Genomic DNA, 13603 nt, shown 5'->3' on the forward strand with positions numbered 1-13603 from the left:
GGATTAATCTCTCAGGAAAAGGAGGTGGATTGGCTTGAAGATTCTCTCTCTTCCTTTTCCTCTTCAAGCTCCTCAGGTGGAGATGGAGGTTGATTATTGAGAAGCACTCTTCTAGACTTGAGGTTGATTTCTTGAATTTCCATAGCATAGGTAGGGTAGGATGTCTCTCCATTATAGACATGTTGTTCCTGCTTGTTGTTTGGATTCAGATTTGGCTGAGTAGGCATCTGAGATTGCTTAGGTGGTGCAGGGTGAAGGAGTTATGGATGAGATGGAGGTGGAGGTAGTAAGGCTAGAGATTGGTTGTACGGGGGCCTCCACCCCTGTGATGGTGTATTCCACTGAGGTTGTGGGGGAGCATATGGTTCAAATGATTGATTGGCAGGTTGGGGATGGTATTGAGGTGAAAAATACCAGGGAGAAGGTGTGGACCATGAAGGATGAGCAGGAGGACACTGTTATGTGGAATTTTGCATCTACGAATAAACACAATTTCCCTAGTTGGGTAGCTACACCTAGAACAATAGATTTAAAGCGCTTAACCTTTTTCTATAGAAGATAAATAAGACAAGGGACCTACTTGTTATCTTTCATCTTCCCTTTGTCTCCTTTGTTTGGCTCCCATCGCTCCTTCTCGAACTTAATCTGCTCTATAAGTACCTACAATCATAAACAGAGGACAAAAACTAATCAAAGAAATATATCTATATACTATAAGCAAATGGAATCGAAATCATTTACACATATAATCATCATACATAAAGACAAGAATATGGGAAAAAGTGTAAACAAATTTATTAAGTAGAAGGAAGAATTACAACCATGAAGTCCGATCCATTGCCACTCTTCTAGCTTGGGTTCCAACCATCATCACATCAAAAGCACAACACTCTGGCAGCATAACAATACTTGCTTACAATCTCAATTTTCACACCAACAGGATCTCCTTACAAATTCTCAAATTCCAACTCCTAATCACTTAGATGAGTGTTCAATTTATAGGAAAATGATGGTGGTTTGGTCATAAATGAGGGTATTGAATGGCCTTCCAAACTTAGAGTTAGTTTCCATGGAGGAAGGGATGAGAAGATAGGAGGTTACTTAACTCATTCCCTATCCAATTTCGAGCTCATAGGAGATGATAAGTGTGGGAATCTTCTAGATGGCTCCATAAGATAAGAATATTCCTGGAACCCTATGATGGTTTCGCTCAATCTTGCCCAGCGCAGGTCAAAGTGGGCCTAAGTGCTCTGGAAAGCACCCTGACATGGGCCTACTTGCACTGAAGCACACTTACCCCTGACCAAGGCTGCGCTAGTCCCTCAAGGAGGCATTTCTGGAGGGCTTCAGGCCAAGAAACTCTCAGGGAAGGAGGCATTCAAAGTGTTGACTTGTCTAAGGCATGTAGCAACTGAATTAGGGTTTGATGAGCCCCAAAAGTACTGATCTGAATGATGGGAGTGATGTGCCCAAATGGATCTGTAATAGTTGCCCCCTAAAGCATGAAGTCAAAAATGTTAATGTCGAGTGATATGCTTTATGATGTGATGAGGAGGTTCCGAAGTGGATGGTGACCTGCATCAATTACAATACATAATATCATGATATTTTGATTTTTTCTCATGAATTGCTGAGGGAAGGCATACCCATGCTCAACATATAAACTTTTCATTACATGTACATAGATAGTCGTCTATAGATATAGACCCATGATAGGATGACCATCAATGTAAAGCCAATGTACGGATGATTTGGTACATTTCCTGAAATCGTAGCCCGGATGGATGAAACTAGATCTGAGGTCTTCTATCTCGTTCAATCATTTGCTCAAGTACGAGTCTAACCATGTGAATATGTGATCTAAAGTCAAACATGGGAAGACATTGTCTAACTACTAGCCAATGATGTAAGCCATTAACAGACGTGAGAGAAATCACCGATAATGATAATGATCCTCAAGGTACTACAATACATTCTGTAGTGTGAATGGATTTTTTGATGTCGAACACCATACAAAGTCTTTCGATCAAAGGCCAATGATGTCAACCTATCATTGGAAGCGAGAAACCTTCCATTGATGTATGCAAGCCTCAAGGTACTGGAAGGGTGTTTCTAAGTCAAATACTTGGATAGTGTGCTGATGTCGACAAGAAGTGACTCGTCGCAGGAGGTCCTTGATGTATCCCACATCAATGACACAAAACAAGTGTAATGATTTTGGAGATGGAATGTGACTGATGACATAAGGTTCAGGAATGGTGGTCATGAAAATGAAGGTTTATGAGTATTGCAAAGGATGAATTTTAACTGAGTGACTTCTCTTGACCATGTGGGTGACATTGAATGGATTGGCAGCATTGACCCAAAACCAAAGTAATGGATGGTATGATAGACCAAGGTATGATGACCATCAAGAAGATAACCCAACCCAAATAGTCGCAGTGATGAAGTGAAAGTGTCATGTTCAAGAGCGACCTGCTACCATAAAGTGGTTTACCCATTTTTCCATTTTCCCTAGTCATTTTTGACTAGTACCTCTTTATTTTTTATCAATCTCGAGGAGGATAACATATTCTTGTTGTATAATTCCACCCTTCGGGTGAATCCATCGCTATGTGATGTTTTAATGAGTCTAGCAAAGGTGAAACTGGTTCTTGTCATGATGGACAAGTTTGTGGCTATTTGATGTTTTAACGAGTTTAACAACAAAGATAACTCGGTCCTTTTCATGTTTAGAGAGTTTGAAAAGGGACAAAAAGAAAACTCCAAAAGTTATTTTTCGCAGTTTTGTCTCTCAAGTCCGAAAAAGCATAAAATAATACGAGAGAGAACCTATTGACCATGTTCAATCAACATATTCCTTTTTCGTAAATAATCTATCTCAGTCTGGAAAAGGGTTAAACTTATACTGAGTAGATGTCATTTCCAATCCATTAACGAGTTGAAAAGGATAAGTGCTCGACAATATTTTCATATTTCGAGAGTCAGAAAAGAGCTTAAAGAGGACTCCACTTAGAGGAACAAGTCGTGTCTAGATAGCAACTAGTTCTGGTGATGTTGGAACTTCTCAAAACATGTTGATCTATGTGAAGAGGCTGGATAATAAGATCAATCACTGCAACTATTCCTCAAATAGGGTAAAACAACTAAGTGAAAGCGTATGATCAACCAAGCAGATAGTGATGATGGAAGGAGAAAAACCAAGGCTCATCTGATGGAAGAGGCTGATAGAATGGTAATCATGAGGGTTAAAATGGAGATGGGTTCATTTTTGAGATGGGTTCATTTTTACACAAGCTTGAACCAAAGTGAACTATGCTTGGATTCAGTTTCATGTTTACACAAGCTTGAAATGAAAAACTATGCTTGGATTCAGTTTCATTTTTACACAAGCCTGAAACGAAAAACTATGCTTGGTTTTAGTTTACATGTCCCCAGCATGATGACTCGATTCTAGGTGCACGCACCCCAAGCTTCATTACATTCACCTAAGTAGACTAATCGTGGCTATCAGGTGGATGGAATGAAGGTTCATTTACGAGATCAAGTGAAAGAATCGACTGGATTTTATGAGATCTAATCAAAGACTCGACTTGGAACTTTGCTCCAGGGGACCTTGTTTCATTTTTTTTTTAATGAGCTTGACACAAGACAAGGAACTATGCTCATATTCCTTGTTTCATTTTTTAACGAGCTTGACACAAGACAAGGAACTATGCTCATATTCCTTGTTTCATTTTTTAACAAGCTTGACACAAGACAAGGAACTATGCTCGTATTCCTTGTTTCATTTTTTAACGAGGTTGACACAAGACAAGGAACTATCCTCATATTCCTTGTTTCATTTTTTAATGAGGTTGAGACAAGACAAGGGACTATCCTCATTCTTTTTTCACGACCCATAAGAGGTCATGACTTCCAAGAGATTCTCTTCAGATGGGAGAACAATGCTCTAGAAGGAGAGATTTGGTTCCAATGCCCCTAATACATAATGTACAACATCACGAAATTGATTGTTAGTTGATGTAGGCATGGAACGGGTTGCCACATAATTGACATGTGTCAGGGAAGATATCATTGGGAAAAAAGGACCATTTAGGGAAGATGGTTGACTGGAAGTCATATTTGGACCAGGAAATGAAAGCTGGTCAACGATGACAATTCTGCCTTCATGCGAGAAACACATCACTCGAAAGAGTGTTGAAACAATAGCTCCCATGTCATAAAAATAGTCGCACCCAAGAAGTAAATTGTAATCTAAAGGGCCTGGGACTACCATCACATTGAGATAAACAATTTTTCCTCCCAAAGTAATAGGCAATTGAGGAAGGATCCCTAATGGTTTACTGGTTCCTCTGTTAAAAGCCAACAGAGTCTGGGTAACAGGCACAAGTGGTGGAAAACCAAGTGCTTGCCAAGAAGTGGAGGAAAGGATACTCATAGATGCACCTTCATCTATAATATTGCCAAGTACAAACATATTACAAACCTGTACTATGATCTAGAAAGGCACATAGGAAAGAAGACGACATCCTACTAGTCGATTCCAATCAAAGGAAGTGACTAGACTACTTGGAGGGGGTACCATGAGAATGGGAGAATTATCCCCTTGAGTTATGAGAATGAGAGGATTTTCCTCCTGTTTTGATGGAACAGGAGGATTGCCCCCAAGCTCATTGGAATCTGAAGAAACGGAAAGAACCTAAGTGCTATCATACTCACTCTCTATGGGAAAGGTACAATTAAATGAAGGTGAAGTCAGGTCAACTGTTTCCTCACCCTATGATGGGTCATGTATAGACTCATGGGATTCACATTCAGAGAGAGTGGCTTTGACCGACGGTTGATTTTGGTCAGTTAATTCATCAACTAGTGAAGGATTAAGGGAGAGTTTCCTGTAACCAGATGGAAACCACTGCGGAGAAGCAGGACGATTTTCCAACACTTTTTTGCTTCATCCATATAGGGACATAGGTGAATGGGGTGATTCCCTTCACATAAACTACAAGGAAACTTAAATTTACCCTTCTTTCCACGAACTTTACTACCATTAGTTGATGGTGTGTCACCAACATGATCTCGAGAAGTTGATGACATAGGATGATGTGATGGAGAAGACCATTCTTCTTAGGTCTGAGGAATACCAGAACAATTTAGAAGAAGATGGTCTCCCATACAAAGTTTGCATGGATATCGAACTTTGTGAGGCTAATCAGACGGTTTCTCATCAGAAGTTACATTCGAAGCAATGGTTGCTTGGTTGCCCCCTACTGAATTTGCTTCTTCTTCATCTTCTTCTTCTTCCTTTTATTCTTCTTCTTCCTTTTATTCTTCTTCTTAGCCACCTGGTTACAAGTGTCAATACTTTCACTAGGCAAAGAGGAAGAAGAGGAGGAAGAAATAACCGAGGAAGAAGGCAAAGGGTCAACTTTAGGATCAACTGGAGGTTGATTTTGTCTGGTTGTAGGAATATTCAGTTGCAGGGCCAAGGAGGTTGAGAACAACAATACTGGCAAGCTGATGGTAAGTCCTGGAAGGGACAATGTAGCCATATAAGGAGCACCAATATTTCCGAAAGAAGGAAAAGGACTAGGATTCCCATCAAAAGGAATTCCTTGATCGGTGGACTTCAGAGTTGTTGCCATATGTCTCAACCTAAGATCAACGAAGGAGTGACATGGAGGATATTATCCGAGATCAATTAATTTATTTTAATCAAAATAACATAACAAAGCAAAGGAGGGATAATATAGGAAAAAGGATTACCAAGCAACTGTGAACTGCAGAATACCTCCAGGCGAACCGAGAAGTACGGGTAGGAAATCTCCCCGAATGTTGTGTTCGGTGTATCACAATGTACAAGGCGGATGACTCAATTACCTAAGGATGGATAGAAACCTAATGTAGTCCTCCCATATATACCCAAAATTACGTGGATGCCCAATCTGTGTTAGTGCTCTCCAATGCGAAACCGTACAATGAGAGCATTCCTTTATACTATACGTACTGTAACACCACCCTATATACCCGAAAGTACGTGGATGGGCTATGATATACTCACGTACGTGGAATGAGGTATCACACTCAGAATGTATCACAGACAAGTTAGCGACAATGATCCAGATTTAAACAGGAACATAACAAATTATAGAGATAACCATAAACATAAAGAGGCAGCGGAAATAATACTTCACTTCATTAATGTAAAATATTGAAATATGCTTACAAACAGAAATGGAAAATAAACCAGCTAGGGCAATGGTAGCTTATCTCTGAGAAGAGATGTGGCGGCTACATGCCTCTGAACTATGTTACAATGAGGCTCAAAGGCCTATTTATTGTTGAGAAACAATGGAAAACCCTTAACATCCCAAAACCCAACCCTAGAAGATGAAACACCAAATTGTGGGCCCAGTTTTCGGTAAGTTGGTACATCAACTTCTCGGGGTCGTAACTTTGGCACCCGATCTTCGTTTGACGAGTATAATAGCTCGTTAGAAAGATCTATCCGAGCACTACAACTTTGGGAAGAGAAACATTAGTCCATGGACCCATTTTCCTCCCATATTTCCCAAAAAACGTCGTTTAGGGCCTCAAAATGGCTCTGGAAGTTCAGGACCCGAAAAATTGCTAAAAATAGTAAATTGTGCTACAATTATGAAAACTGAAAAACTGAAAGAGATAGTTGTGGGGGTCCAAGTGGGATAGGTGGGTGGCCACCAACATCCACCTGGATCATTCCTCCCCCCTTAGGAAGCAATGGTCCCCATTGCATTGAGTTCCTCCATCTGTTGAACTTGGTCCCTGGTGAGTTGTTCTGCAATCTCGGATGTGTCTAGTAATGGTGGGAAGCATGGTTGAGGGTGGTACACATTGAATACTTGGTGCAGGCGAAGGAATGAGGGAATGTTGTGCTCCAAAGCATTGTTTCCCACAACCTTGGTAATGGTGTAAGGACCATGTCGGAGTGGTCTGAGCTTCTGATGGGTTCTGGTAAGGTGTTCTTTCTGTTGAGGCGACCAGATTTTGTTGCCCACCTGAAAGTTGTGTGGTACCCCTGTGGGTGAGGAGAAGCTATTCCCGTGTTCTGTCATGATCGTATCTCTTTGCTGCTGCTACTGATGCGTGGAGGAACCCTTCGTGGGGGTCATGGATGTGGCAATGACCTCCCCCTTACTTTGGGAGAAAACTAGACAGAAAATAAATTTCCTAGTCTGTGAGATGAGCTTGCTGCCTTTCTTAGCAGTGATCAAAGAAGTGGCGGTAGGTGGGGCTACCTCTGGTATCCTGTATGATGAATTACCCAAAGAAATAATAACAACACGAGGCCTTGAATCACACACACCATGTCGCCTCCATAAGTATGGCTGGCCTAATAATACATCACAAAGCTCTAGAGTTGTAACATCACACAATACCTCATCTGTGAAGGGCTTGATGCTGTAGGGAAGGCGACACTGCTGGCGAACTCGAAGATCTCATCCTTGGTGAAGCCACCTGATACTGTATGGCTACAGGTGTGGTGTAGTTGGTAAGCCCAACCACTTCACAACCTCTGCTGAAATGAGGTTCTTCTGGCTTCCACTATCAACAATGAATTGCAATAGTGAACCCTTCACCCACATTTGTGAGTGGAAAAGGCGCCCCCCCTCCTCTTGGTCTTCAGGCTCATTAAACTAGATCTTGGCAATGGTAATAGTGATGTTGGGATCCGCAACAATGATCTACTTCCTTTGGCCATTCCCCTTATTGGGTTCTAACTCAAGGTCAGAACATGCATTTGATTATGAAGCCTTCAACTCAGCCACCACTGACTGCTTGGTCCAACACTCACTTGTGTTGTGAGTGGGGCTCTTATGGAACTCAAACCACTTTCCTGTGTCCTTATTCGACTTTGTGGTGTTGTTTTTGTCTTGTGGCTTCAATGGGTTGTCTTGGGTCACCCCGCCATGGTTTTGTCCTTTGGTCTTTGGATTCGAAGATCCAAAGTCTCTCTTCTTCTGTTTGAACTTTTGCTGAATTTTGACAACGTATCGGTACGCTGTGCCGAGTGAGGAAATGTTCGGGAACTCCATCTCTTCCTGGATGTATCTATGTAGATGCAGCTCAGAATCTTTGATACCCAAATATGTGCAAAGGGTATGAAAAATGTTTGAGAACTCCGACACATCTTGGTCTCGTCCCTGCCGTAGCATGGTCCAATTCATGTATTTGTTCTCATAGCTTTTGACAGGGTAGTACTGCTCCTTGATGGCATCCCGGAAGGAATTCCAAGTCAGTGTGGCTGAGAACACTGAGTCCGTGCTTTCATCCTTCTACTCGCAATAGGTTTCCCACCAGTCCTTGATGTGGGGGGATGCTATGAAAAGAGCAAAAACAATCTTTTCCCGACTTGAAAATTCATGAATAGAAAAATAACCCTCTAGAATATTTAACCATTTATCTATGACATCTGTGTCTATCTGACCCTCGAATATGGGGATTTCAAAATTAACTTGTACCTTAAAGGGCGTGGCATTTCCAGAGTAGCTACTGGAAGTCGATGCATCGCTTCTGCATAGCCGCTGAATGATCTGTGCAAAGTTGTCCATCATCGCATTCCTTTGTCGCTCGAGGGCTTCTTCGAGCAAGATTTTGATAGGATCTCCTACCCCCTCATCTTTCTTTTCATCTGCCATGGGAGGCCGTTGGGATTTGCGAGGCTAGTCTTGGAAAGGTTCGACCAGTTCAAGCCCTAACTCCTTATATCTCGACCTCGTTGGGGACATGCAAAGAAAAACAGAGAAAAAGCAGACTGCTCAGATACCACTGATCCAGATTTAAATAGGAACGCAACAAATTACAAAGATAACCATAAACATAGAGATGCAATGGAAATAATACTTCACTTCATTAATGTAAAATACTAAAATATGCTTACAAACACAAAAAGAAATAAACCAGCTAAGGCGATGGTAGCTTATTCGTGAGAAGAGATGTGGCAGCTACATGCCTCTGAACTATGTTACAATGAGGCTCAAAGGCCTATTTATTATTGAGAAATAATGGAAAACCCTTAACATCCCAAAACCTAACCCTAGAAGATGAAACGCCAAATTGTGGGCCCTGTTTTGGGTAAGTTGGTACATCAACTTCCCGGGGTCGTAACTTTGGCACCCGATCTTTGTTTGACACGTACAATAGCTCGTTAGAAAGATCTATCTGAGCACTACAACTTTTGGAAGAGGAATATTAGTCCATGGACCCATGTTGCTCCAAAATTTCCCAAAAAACGTCATTTAGGGCCTCAAAATGGCTTCGGAAGTTGAGGACCCGAAAAACTGCTAAAAATAGTAAATTGTGCTACAATTGCGGAAACTGAAAAAATGAAAGAGACAATTGTGGGGGTCCAAGTGGGATAGGTGGGTGGCCACCAACATCCACTTGGATCATTCCTCCCCACTTATGAAGCAATGGTCCCCATTGCGTTGAGTTCCTCCAGCTGTTGAACTTGGTCCCTAGTGAGCTGTTCTGCAATCTCGGATGTGTCCAGTAATGGTGGGAAGCATGGTTGAGGGCAGTACACATTGAATACTTGGTGCGGGTGAAGGAATGAGGGAATGCTGTCCTCCAAAGCATCATTTCCCACAACCTTGGTAATGGTGTAAGGACCATGTCAGAGTGGTTTGAGCTTTTGATGGGTTCTAGTAAGGTGTTCTTTCAGTTGAGGCGACCAGACTTTGTTGCCCACCTGAAACTTGTGTGGTACCCCTGTGGGTGAGGATAATCTATTCCCATGTTCTGCCATGACCGTATCTCTTTGCTGCTGCTGTTGCTGTGTGGAGGAACCCTTTGCGGGGTTCATGGATGTGGCAACGACATTCCCCTTACTTTGGAAGTGAACCAATCAAAAAATAAATTTCCTAGTCTGTGAGATGAGCTTACTGCATTTCTTAGCAGTGATCAAAGAAGTGGCGGTAGGTGGGGCTACCTACGGTATCCTGTATAATGAATTACCCAAAGAAATAATAACAGTGCGAGGCCTTGAGTCATACACAACATGTCGCCTCCACAAATACATCAAAAAACTCAAGTGGTGTAACATCACACAATACCTCATCTGTGAAGGGCTTGATGCTCTAGGAAAGGCAACACTGCTGGCGAACTCGAAGATCTTGTCCTTGGTGAAGCCACACGATACTGTATGGCTGTAGGTGTGGTGTAGTCAGTAGGCCCAATCGCTTCACGACCTCTGTTGTAATGAGGTTCTTCTGGCTCCCACTGTCAACAATGAATTGCCGCGGTGAACCCTTCACCCACATTTGTGAGTGGAAAAGATGCTCCCCCTCCTCTGGGTCTTCGGGATCATTCTTCTAGATCTTGGTGGTGGCAACAGTGGCGCTAGGCTTCGCATCAATGATATGCTTCCCTTTTCCATTCCCCTTGTCGAGTTCTGACTCAGGGTTGGAACATGCATCTGATTCTGAAGCCTTCAACTCAGCCACCACCAATTGCTTGGTCCGACACTCACTTGTGTTGTGAGTGGGGATCTTATGGAGCTCACACCACTTTCCTGTGTCCTTCTTCGACTTCATGGTGTTGTTCTTGTCTTATGGCTTTGACGGGTTGTCTTGGGTCACCCTGCCTTGGCTTTGTCCTTTGGTCTTCGGATTCGCAGATCCAAAGTCTCTATTCTTCTATTTGAACTTTTGCTCGATTTCGACAGCGTATCGGTACGTTGCGCTGAGCGAGGATATGTTCAGGAACTCCATCTCTTCCTGGATGTATCTGTGTAGGTAGCCAGGGTATTTGAGTACCAGATGTAGCTCAGAATATCTGATACCCAACTGTGTGTGAAGGGTATGAAAAATGTTGGTGAACTCTGACATATCTTGGTCTCGTCCCTGCCGCAGTGTGGTCCACTTCATGTATTTGTCCTCATAGCTTTTGACAGGGTAGTAATGCTCCTTGATGGCATCCCGAAAGGAATTCCAAGTGGGTGCGGCTGAGAACAGTGAGTCCGTGCTTCCATCCTTCTGCTCGCAGTAGGTTTCCCACCACTCCTTGATGTGGGGGGCTTCTTTGAGAAGAGCGAAAACAATCTTTTCCTGACTCTAAAATTCATGAACAGAAAAATAACCCTCTAGCAGATTTAACCATTTATCTATGACATCTGCGCCTATCTAACCCTTGAATATGGGGATTTCAAAATTAACTTGTACCTTAAAGGGCGCGGCGTTTCCAGAGTAGTTGCTGGAAGCCGATGCATCGCTTCTGGGTAGCCGCTGAAGGATCTGTGCAAAGTTGTCCATCATCATGTTCCTTTGTCACTCGAGGGCTTCTTCGAGAAATATTTTGATAGGATCTCCTACCCCCTCGTCTTTCTTTTCATCCGCCAAGGGAGGCCATCAGAATTTGCGAGGCTAGTCTTGCAAAGGTTCGACCAGTTCAAGCCCTAAATCCTTATATCCCGACCCTGTTGGGGACATGCAAAGAAAAACAGAGAAAAAGTAGATTGCTCTGATACCACTGATCCAGATTTAAACAGGAACACAAAAAATTATAGAGATAACCATAAACATAGAGATGCAGTGGAAATAATACTTCACTTCATTAATGTAAAATACAAAAATATGCTTACAAACAGAAATGGAAATAAACCAGCTAGGGCGATGGTAGCTTATCTTTGAGAAGAGGTGTGGCGGCTACATGCATCTAAAATGTGTTACAATGAGGCTTGAAGGCCTATTTATTATTGAGAAACAATGGAAAACCCTTAACATCCCAAAACCTAACCCTAGAAGATGAAATGCCAAACTGTGGGCCCCATTTTGGATAAGTTAGTAAATCAACTTCCCGGGGTCATAACTTTGGCACCCGATCTTCTTTTGACACGTAAAATGGCTCGTTAGAAATATCTATCCGAGCACTACAACTTTGGGAAGAGAAAATTTGGTGCATGGACTCATTTTTCTCCCAGATTTCCCAAAAACGTCGTTTAGGGCCTCAAAACGGCTCCGGAAGTTCACGACCCGAAAAACTGCTAAAAATAGTAAATTGTGCTACAATTACGGAAACTGAAAAACTGAAAGAGATAGTTGTGGGGGTCCAAATGGGATAGGTGGGTGGCCACCAACATCTACTGGATCATTCCTCCCCCCTTAGGAAGCAATGGTCCCCATTGCGTTGAGTTCCTCCATCTGTTGAACTTGGTCCTTGGTGAGCTGTTCTGCAATCTCGAATGTGTCTAGTAATGGTGGGAAGCATGGTCGAGGGCGGTACACATTGAATACTTGGTGCAGGCAAAGGAATGAGGGAATGCTATGCTCCAAAGCATCATTTCCCAGAGACTTGGTAATGGTGTAAGGATCATGTCAGAGTGGTCTGAGCTTCTGATGGGTTATGGTAAGGTGTTATTTCTGCTGAGGTGACCAGACTTTGTTGCCCACCAAAAACTTGTGTGGTACCCCTATGCGTGAGGAGAAGTTGTTCCCGTGTTCTGTCATGACCGTATCTCTTTGTTGCTGCTGTGTGGAGGAACCCTTCATGGGGGTCATGGATGTGGCAACGACCTTCCCCTTACTTTGGAAGCAAACTAGACAAAAAATAAATTTCCTAGTCTTTGAGATGAGCTTGCTGCCTTTCTTAGCAGGCGTCAAAGAAGTGGCGGTAGGTGGGGCTGCCTCCGGTATCCTGTATAATGAATTACCCAAATAAATAATAATAGCGTGAGGCATTGACTCATACACAACATGTCGCCTCCACAAGTATGGCTGGCCTAATAATACATCACAAACCTCCAGAGGTGTAACATCACACAATACCTCATCTATGAAGGGCTTGATGATGTAGGAAAGGCGACATTGTTGGCAAACTCGAAGATCTCGTCCTTGGTGAAGCCACCCAATACTGTACAGCTGTGGGTGTGGTGTAGTCGGTAGGCCCAACCACTTCATGACCTCTGCTGAAATGAGGTTCTTATGGCTCCCACTGTCAATAATGAATTGCAGCAGTGAACCCTTCACCCACATTTGTGAGTGGAAAATACCTCTAGGTCTTCGGGCTCATTCTTATGGATCTTGGCGGTGGCAACAGTGATGCTGGGCTTCGTATCAATGATCTGCTTCCCTTTGCCATTCCCCTTGTTGGGTTCTGACTCAGGGTCAGAAAATGCATCTGATTTTGAAGCCTTCAACTCGACCACCACCGATTGCTTGGTCCGACACTCGTGTTGTGAGTGGGGCTCTTATGGAACTCATACCACTTTCCTGTGTCCTTCTTCGACTTCATGGTGTTTTTCTTGTCTTGTGGCTTGTCTGGGTTGTCTTGGGTCACCCTGCCTTGGCCTTGCCCTTTGGTCTTCAGATTCGTAGATCCAAAGTCTCTCTTCTTCTGTTTGAACTTTTGCTCGATTTCGACAGTGTATCAGTATGCTGTGTCGAGCGAGGAGATGTTCAGGAACTCCATCCCTTCCTAGATGTATCTATGTAGGCAGCCATGGTATTTGCGTACCAGATGTAGCTCAAAATCATTGATACCCAACTATGTGCAAAGGGTATGAAAAATGTTTGTGAACTCTGACACATCTTGGTCCCGTCCCTGCCGTAGCGTGGTCCACTTCATG

Source organism: Pinus tabuliformis, chromosome 8, assembly GCF_031772625.1.
Source record: "Pinus tabuliformis cultivar Carrire ecotype Pingquan chromosome 8, CPIR1, whole genome shotgun sequence".
Taxonomy (NCBI): Eukaryota; Viridiplantae; Streptophyta; class Pinopsida; order Pinales; family Pinaceae; genus Pinus; species Pinus tabuliformis.